The sequence below is a fragment of the Muntiacus reevesi genome, chromosome 13 (genome assembly GCF_963930625.1).
Source record: "Muntiacus reevesi chromosome 13, mMunRee1.1, whole genome shotgun sequence".
Taxonomy (NCBI): Eukaryota; Metazoa; Chordata; class Mammalia; order Artiodactyla; family Cervidae; genus Muntiacus; species Muntiacus reevesi.
The window spans coordinates 62,842,953-62,857,048 of NC_089261.1; the positions used below are offsets into that span (position 1 = coordinate 62,842,953).

Consider the following 14,096-nt stretch of genomic DNA (forward strand, 5'->3'; position numbering starts at 1 on the left):
GACAAACAGCAAGGCAAGAGTTAATTGAAACACTCCTCTCTGGAGCAACTACATTGACGAGTGGGGGCTGGTGGCTGGCGGGAGGAGGGCGCTAGGCAGAGACATCCAGAGTTAATCAGGGAGCAAATCCAAAGCCAGGCATGGATAGGCCTCACTAATGAGCCTCAAGTACCCTGCAGTGGTTTTCAAACTTAACTGGCTTCAAACGATGCCACCCCATGACAGAATGCAGCTAGCCATAAGAGGAGGGTGATTAGAATAAATGACTGGAGTAATTAACTCTGATGTGAAACCACCTGATTGGAAAAGAGAAGCCAAGAGCTATTTAGCTGATGGTCCTCCAGGAGAGAAAGGAAGCTTTCCCTCTCTCTTCTGTGGGTGTTCGGTTAGGACTCAACTCTTTCAAGCAGGTATTTGGTAGCGCTAATGAAAAGCAGCTTTCATTCAAGGGCCTTCCCATTCATTTTGAAAGGGGAAGAAAATAAAAGCTTCAAAGTAGAACTAATTTACTTTACTCCCCTACCTCTTAGTGAATTTTGTGTTAGTCAAGTCTGCATGCTAACAGTCTGCCTCCAAATAATGCCATCAAATACCAAAAAATTGTTATTTATGAAATAATCAGCTAAGAATGATTTTAAAGCACTTTAAACTTTCCTTTCTTCAAAAATACTTTACATCACCATGTGTGTTTTAAGTATATACAACCTTTATTTCTTACTCATAGTCAATAACTCTGAAAAAATGTTTTACACAGAAAACTTGAAATGCATAATAATTGTTGATCAGTGTCAATACTTCCTTTATTAAGTCCATTGGGACCATTCTTCCTATAGCAAGAGATCCTGGAGTAAGGGAGAAGGAAAGAAAGCACAAATGGTATATACATTTGCTTTTGAAGAGAAAAAAAAAAGAATGTTAAGGCAAGGAAAGAAAGAATATGTATTTTTTTTAACAAAAAGACAGCTTTCTTAAAGGGGAAATTGAGCCCAAGAATCCACACTCTCTAGTCTGCTTTATTTTACAAAGAGGGGAATTACAAAGACTGGGGGCATTACTACCTGCTGTTTTACAAGTAATCATCAATTCATTGGGCCGGTGTTGTTCTGTACCTGCTGAGTTAATGTTCCTCGACACGCCCCTCCCCCTTAGACACGTTCACAAGCTGTCCAAGAACAACTCCGGTGTAGTAGCACATGTAACTTAGCGAATGTTTATGCCTAAACTCAGATTTATTTGACAGCTTTACACCTTTGGGCATGATATAATTAAATGTTTTGACAGCTAAACAAAAACTGTATAAATTTAAAAGCTATTAGGAGCTCAGCATCGAGAATCAAAATGAAGTAATTTGCTTATACCCGAAACCAGTTTTAGCCACTCATTCCAATAAAGGGCACAAGAGAGGGGGCAAATGTCTATTGAAGTGTTTTAGCTAGTTCCTTCACAGAGTTTTCTTCTATGGAGAAAACTCCACTTATAAATACTGACAATGACTTTCAATGACCAACAAAGGGAACATAACCAAATTTAAGATAATTAATTTAACCCTTCAGTTCAGTTCAGTCGCTCAGTTGTGTCCGATTCTGTGACCCCATGGACTGCAGCAAGCCAGGTCTTCCTGTCCATCACCAACTCCCAGGACCTACTCAAACCCATGTCCATTGAGCCAGTGATGCCATATAACCATCTCATCCTCAGTCGTCCCCTTTCTGCTTCAATAAAGCAGAAATAGATGTTTTTCTGGAACTCTCTTGCTTTTTCAATGATCCAGCGGATGCTGGCAATTTGATCGCTGGTTCCTCTGCCTATTCTAAAACCAGCTTGAACATCTAGAAGTTCATGGTTCATGTACTGTTGAAGCCTGGCTTGGAGAATTTTGAGCACTATTTTGCTAGTGTGTGAGACGAGTGCAATTGTGCGGTAGTTTGAGCATTCTTTGGCATTGCCTTTCTTTGGGACTGGAATGCAAACTGACCTTTTCCAGTCCTGTGGCCACTGCTGGGTTTTCCAAATTTGCTGGCATACTGAGTGCAGCACTTTCACAGCATCATCTTTCAGAATTTGAAATAGCTCAACTGGAATTCCATCACCTCCACTAGCTTTGTTTGTAGTGATGCTTCCTAAGGCCCAATTTAGTTCAGTAGCTCAGTCGTGTCCAACTCTTTGCGACCCCATGGACTGCAGCACTCCAGGCCTTTCTGTCCATCACCAACTCCCGGAGTTTATTCAAACTCATGTCCATTGAGTCGGTGATGCCATCCAGCCATCTCATCCTCTGTCGTCCCCTTCTCCTCCTGCCCCCAATCCCTCCCAGCATCAGGGTCTTTTCCAATGAGTCAACTCTTCACATGAGGTGGCCAAAGTATTGGAGTTTCAGCTTCAGCATCAGTCCTTCCAATGAACACCCAGGACTGATCTTCTTTAGGATGGACTGGTTGGATCTCCTTGCAGTCCAAGGGACTCTCAAGAGTCTTCTCCAACACCACAGTTCAAAAGCATCAATTCTTCGGGGCTCAGCTCTCTTTACAGTCCAACTCTCACATCCATATGTGACCACTGGAAAAACCAGAGCCTTGACTAACTTGACCTTATATTTAGCTATTTTCTATAATTTTACAATCAGCAATACTAAAAAGGCACAAACTACACATCTTTGTAGTATATTATTTAAAAGGCCACTGTGTGTTACTTGAAAGGATTCAAAGCAACACAAAGTAAGTGAGTGGTCCATCAGGCTCAACCATCAGTGACTCAGGAGTTAGTCTTCATTCTCCAAATCTGCTTGGTTCCAGATTTTCACAGCATCCTGTGTGGCCTATTCCTCTAAGATCCCAATTCCTTCTTCTTGCTTCTCAAGGAAGAGAGAAAGCACGATGTCCCTAGGTCAGTGCCTACCTTCAGAAAAACCCACTATTAATTATCTGAGCTCCAGAACATGTTTCCATCAGCAGTACTGCTCAAACAAAATTAAAAATTCCAGATATATCTCTAAAAATGAAAAATAAAAAAGAACTTATAAACCTATAAAGAACCTATAAAGCAAAACTGTCCATTAAACTATCTTTTTTTAAAAATGCAAGGCTGATTTATATCTACTATATTACATCACAGTATCATTCTGGAAAGCACTTACAGAGGTTATATAATCTAACAAAAAAGTTCAAGTTTAAACAATATTTAAGTTAGAACCATTACTGAAGCATTTGGACTCTATCAAATATATAAAAACATTTAAAATCTACTTTTCATTATGTAATGATGGGGGATATGCTACCCTCTCTAAAGTAACAATGATCTGTTGTTTATTTTTTTTAAAAATCAGTGAAATGTTTGGAAATCAGTTCACATCTCCTATAATGTTTATACTTCACTTTATCATGCTCTTGGAAAGCCAGTTCTGAAGGAAGAAAATACTATGAGCGAAACCCTGTTTAGCTTATACATGCTGATGTCAAGTAATTTAAAAAACATATTTTATAAAGAGCTTCTTATGTATACATCTAAAAACATTACTGCATTACCCAATTCTCCTCCTCTCACTCTTGTGAACAGGATGGATGTCTTTTTGTTTACCATAATTGGATCTCCTGGGATATAGCCTGAAAATGGCTTTAACTTTTTTGAGTTTTTAAACATCTGACAGTGTATGGATTGTGCGGATAAGGGGGTGGTACTTGGAAGCTGATAACTGCAATCTGGCTTTTTTTTTTTTTTTAAATTAAATTTCATTATTTTTTTGACCGGGTCACATGTCTTGTGAGGTCATAGTTTCCGACCAGGGACTGAACACGGGCCCTTGGCAGTGAAAGCATAGAGTCCTAACCACTGGACTGTCAGGGAATTCTCTGGCTTCTTTTTTAAATAAATGAGCTTTGAGTCAGATCTTGTAATTATTAGTTATAAGGCTCAATATTCCTAGTTGATAGGTAGCTGTTTGAAGACTTAGTGAATTAAGACCCAAAGGGAAATATTACTTGATATAAAATAAGAAGTTGCAAAATACTTACTACATATTGGACATGTCCTCTTCTTAGGTAATATTACCTCAGTGTCTTTTTAAAATTATTATTTCATTGTTCTCCATGGACAAGTTATAGATCTGACGAAGAGGTACACTTGTCTGATAGACCTTCTGATTAGAATGAGATAACCAGTGGAACTGATATGATTTAAAGCAGACAAAGCGCAGGAACCAGACTTTAACCCATGCTGCCTTTTTATAGATAAAAGATCTATGTTCAAAGCATTTAGAAATTGCTGTGGCAGCTCCAGGGATACAATGACCTTTGGTTGAGATCCACTGAACATTAATAAAAATATCATGCCTAGTAAAATATACTAATTTAATAAACCTAAGACTCCATTTGACTGTAAGATGAATCTTTATTTCATGGATTGCTAAGAAATAAAAAGAGCTGCAAAATAATGATATCAGAATGCTATATGATGTAGAACTTTAATGTTATACTGATTGAAAGAGCTATCAGACTTTTTAGACATAGATTTTATTAACTGTTACACATAAAGAAGAAAATATAAATGTAATTAATTGGTTACTCATAAAATGTTTCAGAGTCCAACTCTTCTGAATAACTTCCTGACCTGAAGTAGATGAAGTCTATGTTTTCCCTCACAATACCGTTCTTATGGCCTTTAAGAGCATCAGTGATGCAGCATCTTTTAAAAGAATTTTCCATTGATACCTCTGGACTTTTCTTCCAAGCCTCAGACATGCATTTTTACAAATTTTGATGCTGACACTTTCTTGATATCCCCGCTTTTTTCTCAGAGCTGTCAGCACACTTCTTGTGACTACTTTACCTTGATCTTCTTCTAACTGTGCTTATATATATATTAACTATGATTCCTCTATCTGAACACCTCTACTGTGATAATTCACGATTTAGTGATTGGGGAACAACAAAAATGCAAAGATAATACCTTCCTTACAAAATGACTGCCTGGTTTAGAGTAAGTTCTTACTAGATGCCATCTCCCTTTCCAGTTCTCCTATGTACTGGTCAGCCACCAAGATAGGAGACCACTCCTGGAATTTAAGCTCTCGCTGGCTTCCTCATACAGAATACAGCTAACATGTGTAACCAACTGTACATAGCAGAACTGACACAGTGGGACTTTTGAGACTCAGCTGTAAAAGATACTGTGCCTTCCAGCTTTCTCTATTTTGGATCTCTTGGCCTGGGGGAAGTTAGCTGCATATGCTGAGGAAACTCAAGCAGCTCTATGGAGTAGGCCCTGTGGTGAGACGCCGTGGACTCCTGTGAACTCACCAATCTTGTAAGTGAGTTATCTTAGAAGCCCCAGTCATACCTTTAATGACAGTAGCTTCAGAAAGTATCTTGACTCCATTCTCATGAGAGGTAGAGAGCCAGAACCACCTAGCTACTAAGCCATTGTCAAATTCCTGATCCAAAAAAACTGTATGAGACAGAAATGCTGTTGTAGCTGTTAAATTCTGGAGTAATTCATCAGACAGCAATACAGAACAAACACATTTTTCCATCCACTTTTTCCTTACACTTGCTTGACCTATTTTAACCCACCCAGGACTCCAAGGTGCTTATCTAGATTTTTTTTAAAATTTTACCTAGATTTTCTTTTACTAGACTATCATCAATTTGACAATTCTCATTCCTATTTTGTTAATCCTTAATCTTGGTAAATTCCATTACCTGCTGTTCTAGTTTCTATACATGGCTGCTATGCTTCATTACAGAAAATCAAAACAAATACTACTGATTTTACTGTAAATCCAAGCTCTCTATCTCCAGCTGGGGCTCAAATTCTACTCTGATTATTTTTGTGTTTCAAATGGCAAACTCCCTTCAGTGGCTGCCTTAAATTACATACCTGCCTCACATTCTTTCTCAGTAGATTATCTGGCTATTGACTTCAATAAGAGGACATCATAAATTTTTTTGTGTGTTTCTTCTCCATTTAAAATGTTTATATTTCAATCATACCTCTCCTCTTCATCCTGCACTTGGGGGTAAGAAGTGTCGTCATATCTCCTAAAGTTAGCAATCGGCCTAGTTTTCAATTTCTCCCCTTGTAAATTATTCCTCTGCTGAGATTACTCAGATTCTCCTACCTAAAAAGAATCTTTTCCTTAATTCCCTTACCATCTCAGAATCGTCTCTTATTTCATTGGATATTATACTTCTCAAAGAGGATATTATACTTCTCATTCACTCATTCTGCAATCACTTCATCCCTTCACTCAATTCCTTGAAAACTAGATTTCACCATACTGTATTGTAACTTTCCATTTAAAGTTGCCAATATCCTCCCTTTTAAGTCTAAAATGGTTTCCCTCTATGAGAGTGAACTATGTGACAAAGATTATTTGTCACTCAGTCTTCACTCTTATTTTCTTTAATAATAAAAATCTTAGCCAGAGACACATTTACCACTCTTCATTCTAACTTGATGAGGCCATGTGATCAACTTATAGTTAATGAGATATGAACAGAAGTAAATATGTTCCACTTTCAGGTTGCCCATCTCAAAAAGAACGGGCATGTTTCCACTCCCCCTTCATATTCACTGGGAATAGAAGCAAACAAGACCTATCCTGGGCTACCCTGGTAACTCAGCTGGTAAGGAACCCACCTGCAGCGCAGGAGACCCTGGTTCAATCCCTGGTTAGGAATATCCGCTAGAAAAGGATAGGCTACCCACTCTAGTGTTTTTGGGCTTCTCTGGTGGCTAAGCTGGTAAAGATTGCACCTGCAATGTTGAAGATCTCAGTTTGACCCCTGGGTTGGGAAGATACTCTGGAGAAGGAAACAGCTATTCATTCCAGTATTCTTGCCTGGAGAATCCCCATGAACAGAATGATCTCTGTTCGTTTCCAAGGCAAACCATTCAATACCACGGTATTCCAAGTCCATGCCCCAACCAGTAATGCTGAAGAAGCTGAAGTTGAATGGTTCTATGAACGGTTCAACACCTTCTAGAACTAATACCCAAAAATGTCCTTTTCATTATAGGGGACTAGAATGCAAAAGCAGGAAGTCAAGAAATACCTGAAGTAACAGTCAAATTTGGCCTTGGAGTATAGAATGAAGCAGGGCAAAGGCTAACAGCGTTTTGCCAAGAGAATGCACTGGTCAAAACAAACACCCTCTTCCAACAACACAAGACAATACTCTAAACATGGATATCACCAGATGGTCAAAACCGAAACCAGATTGATGATGATATTTGCAGCCAAAGGTGGAGAAGTTCTATACAGTCAGCAAAAAGAAGACCAGGAGCTGACTGTGGCTCAGATCATGAACTCCTTACTGTCAAATTCAGACTGAAATTGAAGAAAGTAGGAGAAACCACTAGATCATTCAGGTATGACCTAAATCAAATCCCATATGATTATACAGTGGAAGTGAGAAATAGATTTAAGGGACTAGAGATAGACAGAGTGCCTGAAGAACTATGGACAGAGGTCGTGACATTGTACAGGAGACAGGGATCAAGACCATCCCCGAGAAATAGAAATGCCAAAAGGCAAAATGGTTGTCTGAGGAGGCCTTACAAACAGCTATGAAAAGAAGAGAAGCAAAAGGAAAAGGAGAAAAGGAAAGATATACCCATTAGAATGCAGAGTTCCAAAAAAAAAAAAAAAAAAAAAAACAATGCAGAGTTCCAAAGAATAGCAAGGAGAGATAAGAAAGCCTTCCTCAGTGATCAATGCAAAGAAATAGGAAAACAATAGAATGGGAAAGACTAGAGATCTCTTCAAGAAAATGAGAGATACCAAGGGAAATTTTCATGCAAAGATGGGCACAATAAAGGACAGAAATGGCATGGACCGAACAGAAGCAGAAGATAGAAGAAGAGGTGGCAAGAATGCACAGAAGAACTATGCAAAAGATCTTCACGACACAGATAACCACAATGGTGTGATTACTCACCTAGAACCAGACATCCTGGAATGAGAGTCAAGTGGGCCTTAGGAAGCATCACTACGAACAAAGCTAGCAGAGGTGATGGAATTCCAGTTGAGCTAATTCAAATCCTAAAAGATAATGCTGTGAAAGTGCTGCACTCAATATGCCAGCAAATCTGGAAAACTCAGCAGTGGCCACAGGACTGGAAAAGGTCACTTTTCATTCCAATTCCAAAGAAAGGCAATGCCAAAGAATGATCAAACTACTGCACAATTGCACTCATCTCACATGCTAGTAAAGTAATGCTCAAAATTCTTCAAGTTAGGCTTCAACAGTACGTGAACGATGAAATTCTAGATGTTCAAGCTAGATTTAGAAAAGGCAGAGGAACCAGAGATCAAATTGCCAACATCCATTGGATCATCGAAAAAGTGAGAGTTCCCAAAAAACATCAATTTCTGCTTTATTGACTACACCAAAGACTTTGACTGTGTGGATCACAACAAACAGTGGAAAATTCTGAAAGAGATGGGAATTACCAGATCACCTGACCTGCCTCCTGAGAAATCTGTATGCAGGTCACGAAGCAACAGTTAGAATTGGACATGGAACAACAGACTGGTTCCAAATAGGAAAAGCAGTATGTCAAGGCTTTATATTGTCACTGTGCTTATTTAACTTAAATGCAGAGTACATCATGAGAAACGCTGGGCTGGATGAAGCAAAAGTTGGAATCAAGATTACTGAGAGAAATATTAATAACATGCAGACATGCAGATGATACCACCCTTATGGCAGAAAGTGAAGAATAACTAAAGAACCTCTTGATGAAAGTGAAAGAGGAGAGTGGAAAAGTTGGCTTAAAGCTCAACATTCAGAAAAGTAAGATCATAACATCTGGTCCCATCACTTCATGGCAAATAGATGGGGAAACAATGGAAACAGTGAAAGACTTTATTTTGGGGGGCTCCAAAATCACTGCAGATGGTGACTGCAGCCATGAAATTCAAAGATGCCTGCTCCTTGGTAGAAAGGTTATGACCAACCTAGATAGCCTATTAAAAAGCAGAGACGTTACTTTGTCAACAAAGGTCCATCTAGTCAAAGCTGTGGTTTTTCCAGTTGTCATGTATGGATGTGAGAGTTGGACTATAACGAAAGCTGAGCACCGAAGAACTGATGCTTTTGAACTGTGGTGTTGGAGAAGACACTTGAGAGTCCCTTGGACAGCAAGGAGATCCAACCAGTCCATCCTAAAGGAAATCAGTCCTGAATATTCATTGGAAGGACTGATGTTGAAGCTGAAACTCCAATACTTTTGCCACCTGATGTGAAGAACTGAGTCATAGGAAGACCCTAATGCTGGGAAAGATTGAAGGCAGGAGGAGAAGGGGACGGCGGAGGATAAGATGGTTGGATGGCATCACCAACTCAATGGATGGACTCCAGGAGCTGTTGATGGACAGGGAGGCCTGGTGTGCTGCAGTCCATGGTGTCGCAAAGAATCAGACACAACTGAGCAACTGAACTGAACAATAACAAAAGCAATGAAAAACAAAGGTTAAAGTTGAAAACAGAGATCTATTATCTTACAGTCAGAATTGACTTTTCTCTGCAACATCAGCAAGCTAAACCAGTGCCATCACAGTTCTGAGTCTAGCCATCAAAGACCAAAAAGTGTGCAGTGCTCAAATTCCTGGAAATCCCCGCCCCTTCTCCAAAACTGTTGGAATAATCCTCTCACTCATTAACCTGAGAATTTAACCAGCCCATAAAAACTAATCACACTGTAGTTCAAGGCTGCTTTCTCCTGATATGGCCCACATTCTATCTGTGTGTCTCTCTAAATAAATCCACTTCTTATCTATCAATTTGTCTCTCACTAAATTCTTTCTGTGATTAGACATTAAGAACCTGAGCTTCATTAAGCGCTAAGACCAGGTTTGGAAGACTATGGGTTTGGAAGGCTGGGTTTGACGTCCAGCCAAGTGGGTTCAAATCCCAATCAGCGTTCTGAGTTCAAGTCCCAATTTGAGTTACACAATTTTATAACAGGGAATAACTTAGTCTGTACCATAATTAAAATACCCAGTTACTGGTCAGAAGCCTAGCAGAAATAAAAGGCACAATTCGACCAGATTCTGATGAAGGTCCTATTCACACTCAGGGTCAAGGAAACCAACAAGCCACTGTGAGGAATCTGCAGACTCCTAACAGTGAGAGGGCACTACAATCCATAGGACTGAAGGAGTGAGGAGAGGAATTAATGTTACTAGAGCTTGTCAAGTGTTTAATTCATGAAAGGGAAACTGCCTGCATGCAGCTGTAGCTGCTGAAGGTCCAAGTCTTGCAGCAGGCAGGGAGTGGGGTAAGAGTCTTCTGCTCTTCTGTCTCCTGCTCACCTTTTCAAATCCACAGCCAACGGCCTTGCAAGGCATAAAAGAACAGACAGGGGAGTGGAGGTAACAACTTGGAAGGTGGGGGTGAGGGGAGGAGGAAGGAAGCAAAGGATAGCTATTAACGAACAAAAAATAAATCACATCAACATTTGATGAGACCACTCTGAAGCATACTTTTAACCATCCAATTGCTCTTGAAATACCCTTTCTTATTTTTAACACTTTAACATATATGATCTTACTTTTTAAACTGTTAATGTTCTTTTTAATGAGTTTTTCTTTCTCTCCCTGTTCTCAGAAGAAAACTGTTTCCTCTTGCTATGTTCTTGGATTTCTTGCCTCTATGCCTTATATTCTAAGGTAAAGTCATGAACTCATTCTGTCTTCAATTATTATTTAATATACCTGAACACCAAATCTCCAACTTCAACATTAACTTCTCTCCTAAGTGTTGGATCAAAGGTTGCATATTTAAGTATCTATGGAAGCCAGGTAGGTAAGAGGAAACTAATATGGCAAACCAGATATAAAACAGCAGAAAAAGATAGAGGCTGCAGAAAACTAGAGAGATATGCCTAAGATGCGGCTATCACTCAGCTCCAGTTGATTTTGTCAGGCACATGTAGTACCAATACAATCACATAATCTAACTTCTAAAGAAAAGGCCAGCAATCTAAATATGGGAGAGTGAGGATTCTCTATCTCATTTTTTAAAATGATGTCAAGTAACTCTTTTTACAAAAATATCAGGCAGAAATAAATCTGGAAATCCTCTCAACTATAAGACATTCAAAAAGAATAATAATAAGAAAGAAAAAACAAACAGAAAACAAACAAAAAGAACATTCAGAAGTGCTGAATAAAATAAAACAAGTATGCTTACTTAAAACTTTGCTTTGAAATAATTTTAGACAAAGAAAAACTGCAAAACAGCATTGACAGTTCATATATACTCTTAATCCACCTTTTTCAAACATTAACCTAAATAATCACACAATTATCAAAATCAGAAAATTGGTATATGCAAAGACTGTCATTTTCACCATTTTGCCCCAATGCCCTTTTTCTATTCCAGGATCAAATCCAGTTTCCCACATTGCATATAGTTGTGTGTACCAATTACAAAGGGAAAAACAAGCTTTTAAATGAAAACTGTGTTAGAAAGAAAGCAGCAAGAGAAATCTCCAGGAGTCATACACAAATAGTAACAACAATAAATGAGAAAGCCATACTGGAAACAGATAGAGATAACCCTGGGTGCTTTGGTTAGTTTTTCGGTCTCAGTCACTGTGGAGTTTGGTTTACTATCCATGAAGGAAAAAGTACAAGAGATGTTGGCTCCCTCTCCTCTGAGGAAAGAGGGGACTGGAAGTGAGATTTCTCCCTCCATAATGCTGGAACCCACAGAGAGCCATGACCTCAGGGAAAAGAAGGCCAGGGGAAAAAAAAATCTATTTACAAACAGCAGGCTAAAAAGAAAAGCTTATCTGTCTTTATTTGGGCTTAAGTGTGAGAGCCTCCCCTAGGAATTCATATCTACCAAAAAAAAAAAAAAGAATGAGAAAAAAAGAAAAAAACATTCAGAAGTGCTGAATAAAAGAAATACACTTTCTGCCTCTCATATGGACACATAATTTAAAAGTATAACCAAGAGGTGTGAAATTTACATGCAAATTGGTCCTGGCCTGTGATACTCAGAGCAGGCAAAAGCAAAACACTGGCAAGGTGCAGAATCAAGGATTCAAACACGTAAAGGCTTGCCTAAGATGAGTGCACAAGTCAAGTCACCAAGTGTATGAGGAGACAGACTGCCGCAAGAGTCATCCAACAGCACAGAGAGAACTACAGAGATGGGTGCTACTGAAGAAGGCTCCTGGAACAAATATTTTAAGTTACCAGAGACACAGAATGAGAATACAAGAAAAGGAGACACAGCTGCTGTTGTTTTTTAAGTTGGTTTGAAAAAAAACCCAAAACAAATTCTAGAGTGAAAAATAAAGCCACTAAGTTTATAATGGACTGCCTAAACAGCAGACTTGAGATAGTTAGAGAGACCATTCGTGATCTAAAACGTGAGCCAATTATAAGAATAGAGCACAGAGAAATAATGAAGTGGAAAATATAAGAGAGGCTTTTTGGCACAGAGGACAGAATGATAAAGAATCTAACATCTAAAAGAATTCTACCAAGAATAAATTGAGAGAATGTGTAGAAGACAATATCAAAGTGATAATTCCTGAGAATGTTCCAGAATGTATTTAAGGCACAAGTCCTTACATTTGAAATGCAAAATAAGTCCCAAGCAGAAAAAATAAAAATAAATTCACACATATACATTATAATAAAACGACAAAATATCAGACAGGTGGAAAAATATTAAGAGCATCCTAAACAGGAACAGTGGCTAGATTTCTCAACAGCGACAACAGAACTGAAAACTAATGCAATAATAGTATCTTCTAAATGATAGGAGAGAAAGCAATGGTCAACCTATTTGCTAAAGAGATGAAAAAAAAAATCACTCTAGATTAATTTAAAAAAAAACACAAAAACAACCCAGGTCAACCAAAAAGCACTTACAGCTCAACACTGCCCAAGGGCTACCAGTTGGTAACTTCTGTTAAACACCCATAACTTAAATTGTCTAGCTTCCTCCACCTGGCTGTTGCATCAACATCTGAAATTCAACCTATCCAAGGATGAATGCTACTGTATATTTTCAAAACCTGCTCCTCTTCATGATGTTCTTATTTCTGTCATTACCATCATTCTACCACCATTCAGTTATTCCAGGTCAAAACTTTAGAATACTACTTAATTTCTATTTGGATACAAAATCATATGGATTTTACCTATATATTTGTCTTCCACGCCACACATTCCCACTGCTACTTCTACTCCAGGTTCATGTTATCTAGACATTTGAAAAAGTTCCTTGGAGGATTTCCCTGGTGGTCCCATGGCTAAGACTCCATGCTTCCAATGCAGGGGGCCAGAGTTCAATCCCTGGTCAGGGAGCTAGATTTCACATGCCACAATTAAAGAGTCTGCATGCCACAGCTAAATAACCTGCATGCCACAACAAAGATCAAAGATGCTGCTGCTGCAACTAAGACCTGGCACAGCCAAATAAATAAATATTTTTTTTAAAAAAAGAAAAATCCCCTAAATTGATTTCACAAGCGTCAACTGTCCCTTATACATTCACTTCTGTATGATGCTTCTAACTGGAACTTCAATCATACCACTCTTCTCCACTGATTTCTTAAATACTCCTCTCTGCACACAGAATAAATTCAATTCCTTATCATGGCATTCAAGTCCCTGAGAAGATTTAACCTCAAACTCCCTTTTTGGTGTTAAGTATCAACTACTTTCACCTTTATATTAGTTAAACTGGATCACTCTTAACCAAAATAACTTATTAACTGTCTTCTGTATCTCCACACAAGCTATTTCCTCTGTGGAATTCAATTAAAATAAAATATAAACAGGTTTCTTCTGTGTGAAAACCTGTGTTCAGCAGCAAGGAGGTGGGGATGAAGTAGAAAGAAACAAATTATTCACTTATTCACACCCAGTTCTTTGTCTTGAGTCGCAGGAGGGAATGCCCTCAACTTCCTCCTCTTTCATTCTTCCCCATATTTAACACATTCACACACATTTCCACCTGTCAACTGAAGGGTTCACAAAGAAGCCAGAAAATCATCCCTAAGAGAAATGCAGAGGAGCTTACAGCATTTCATGGATAGCAGAGCAAAATAACATACTCCAGGTTCTCTTAGAC

General features: G+C 38.7%; 1 protein-coding gene across 3 annotated transcripts in view; it reads right to left on the reverse strand.

Moving 5' to 3' along the window:
• Positions 1-14,096, reverse strand: part of LRBA (LPS responsive beige-like anchor protein) — a 719,345-nt gene that overhangs the window by 95,322 nt on the left and 609,927 nt on the right. The gene's annotated exons all lie outside the window — the stretch shown is intronic.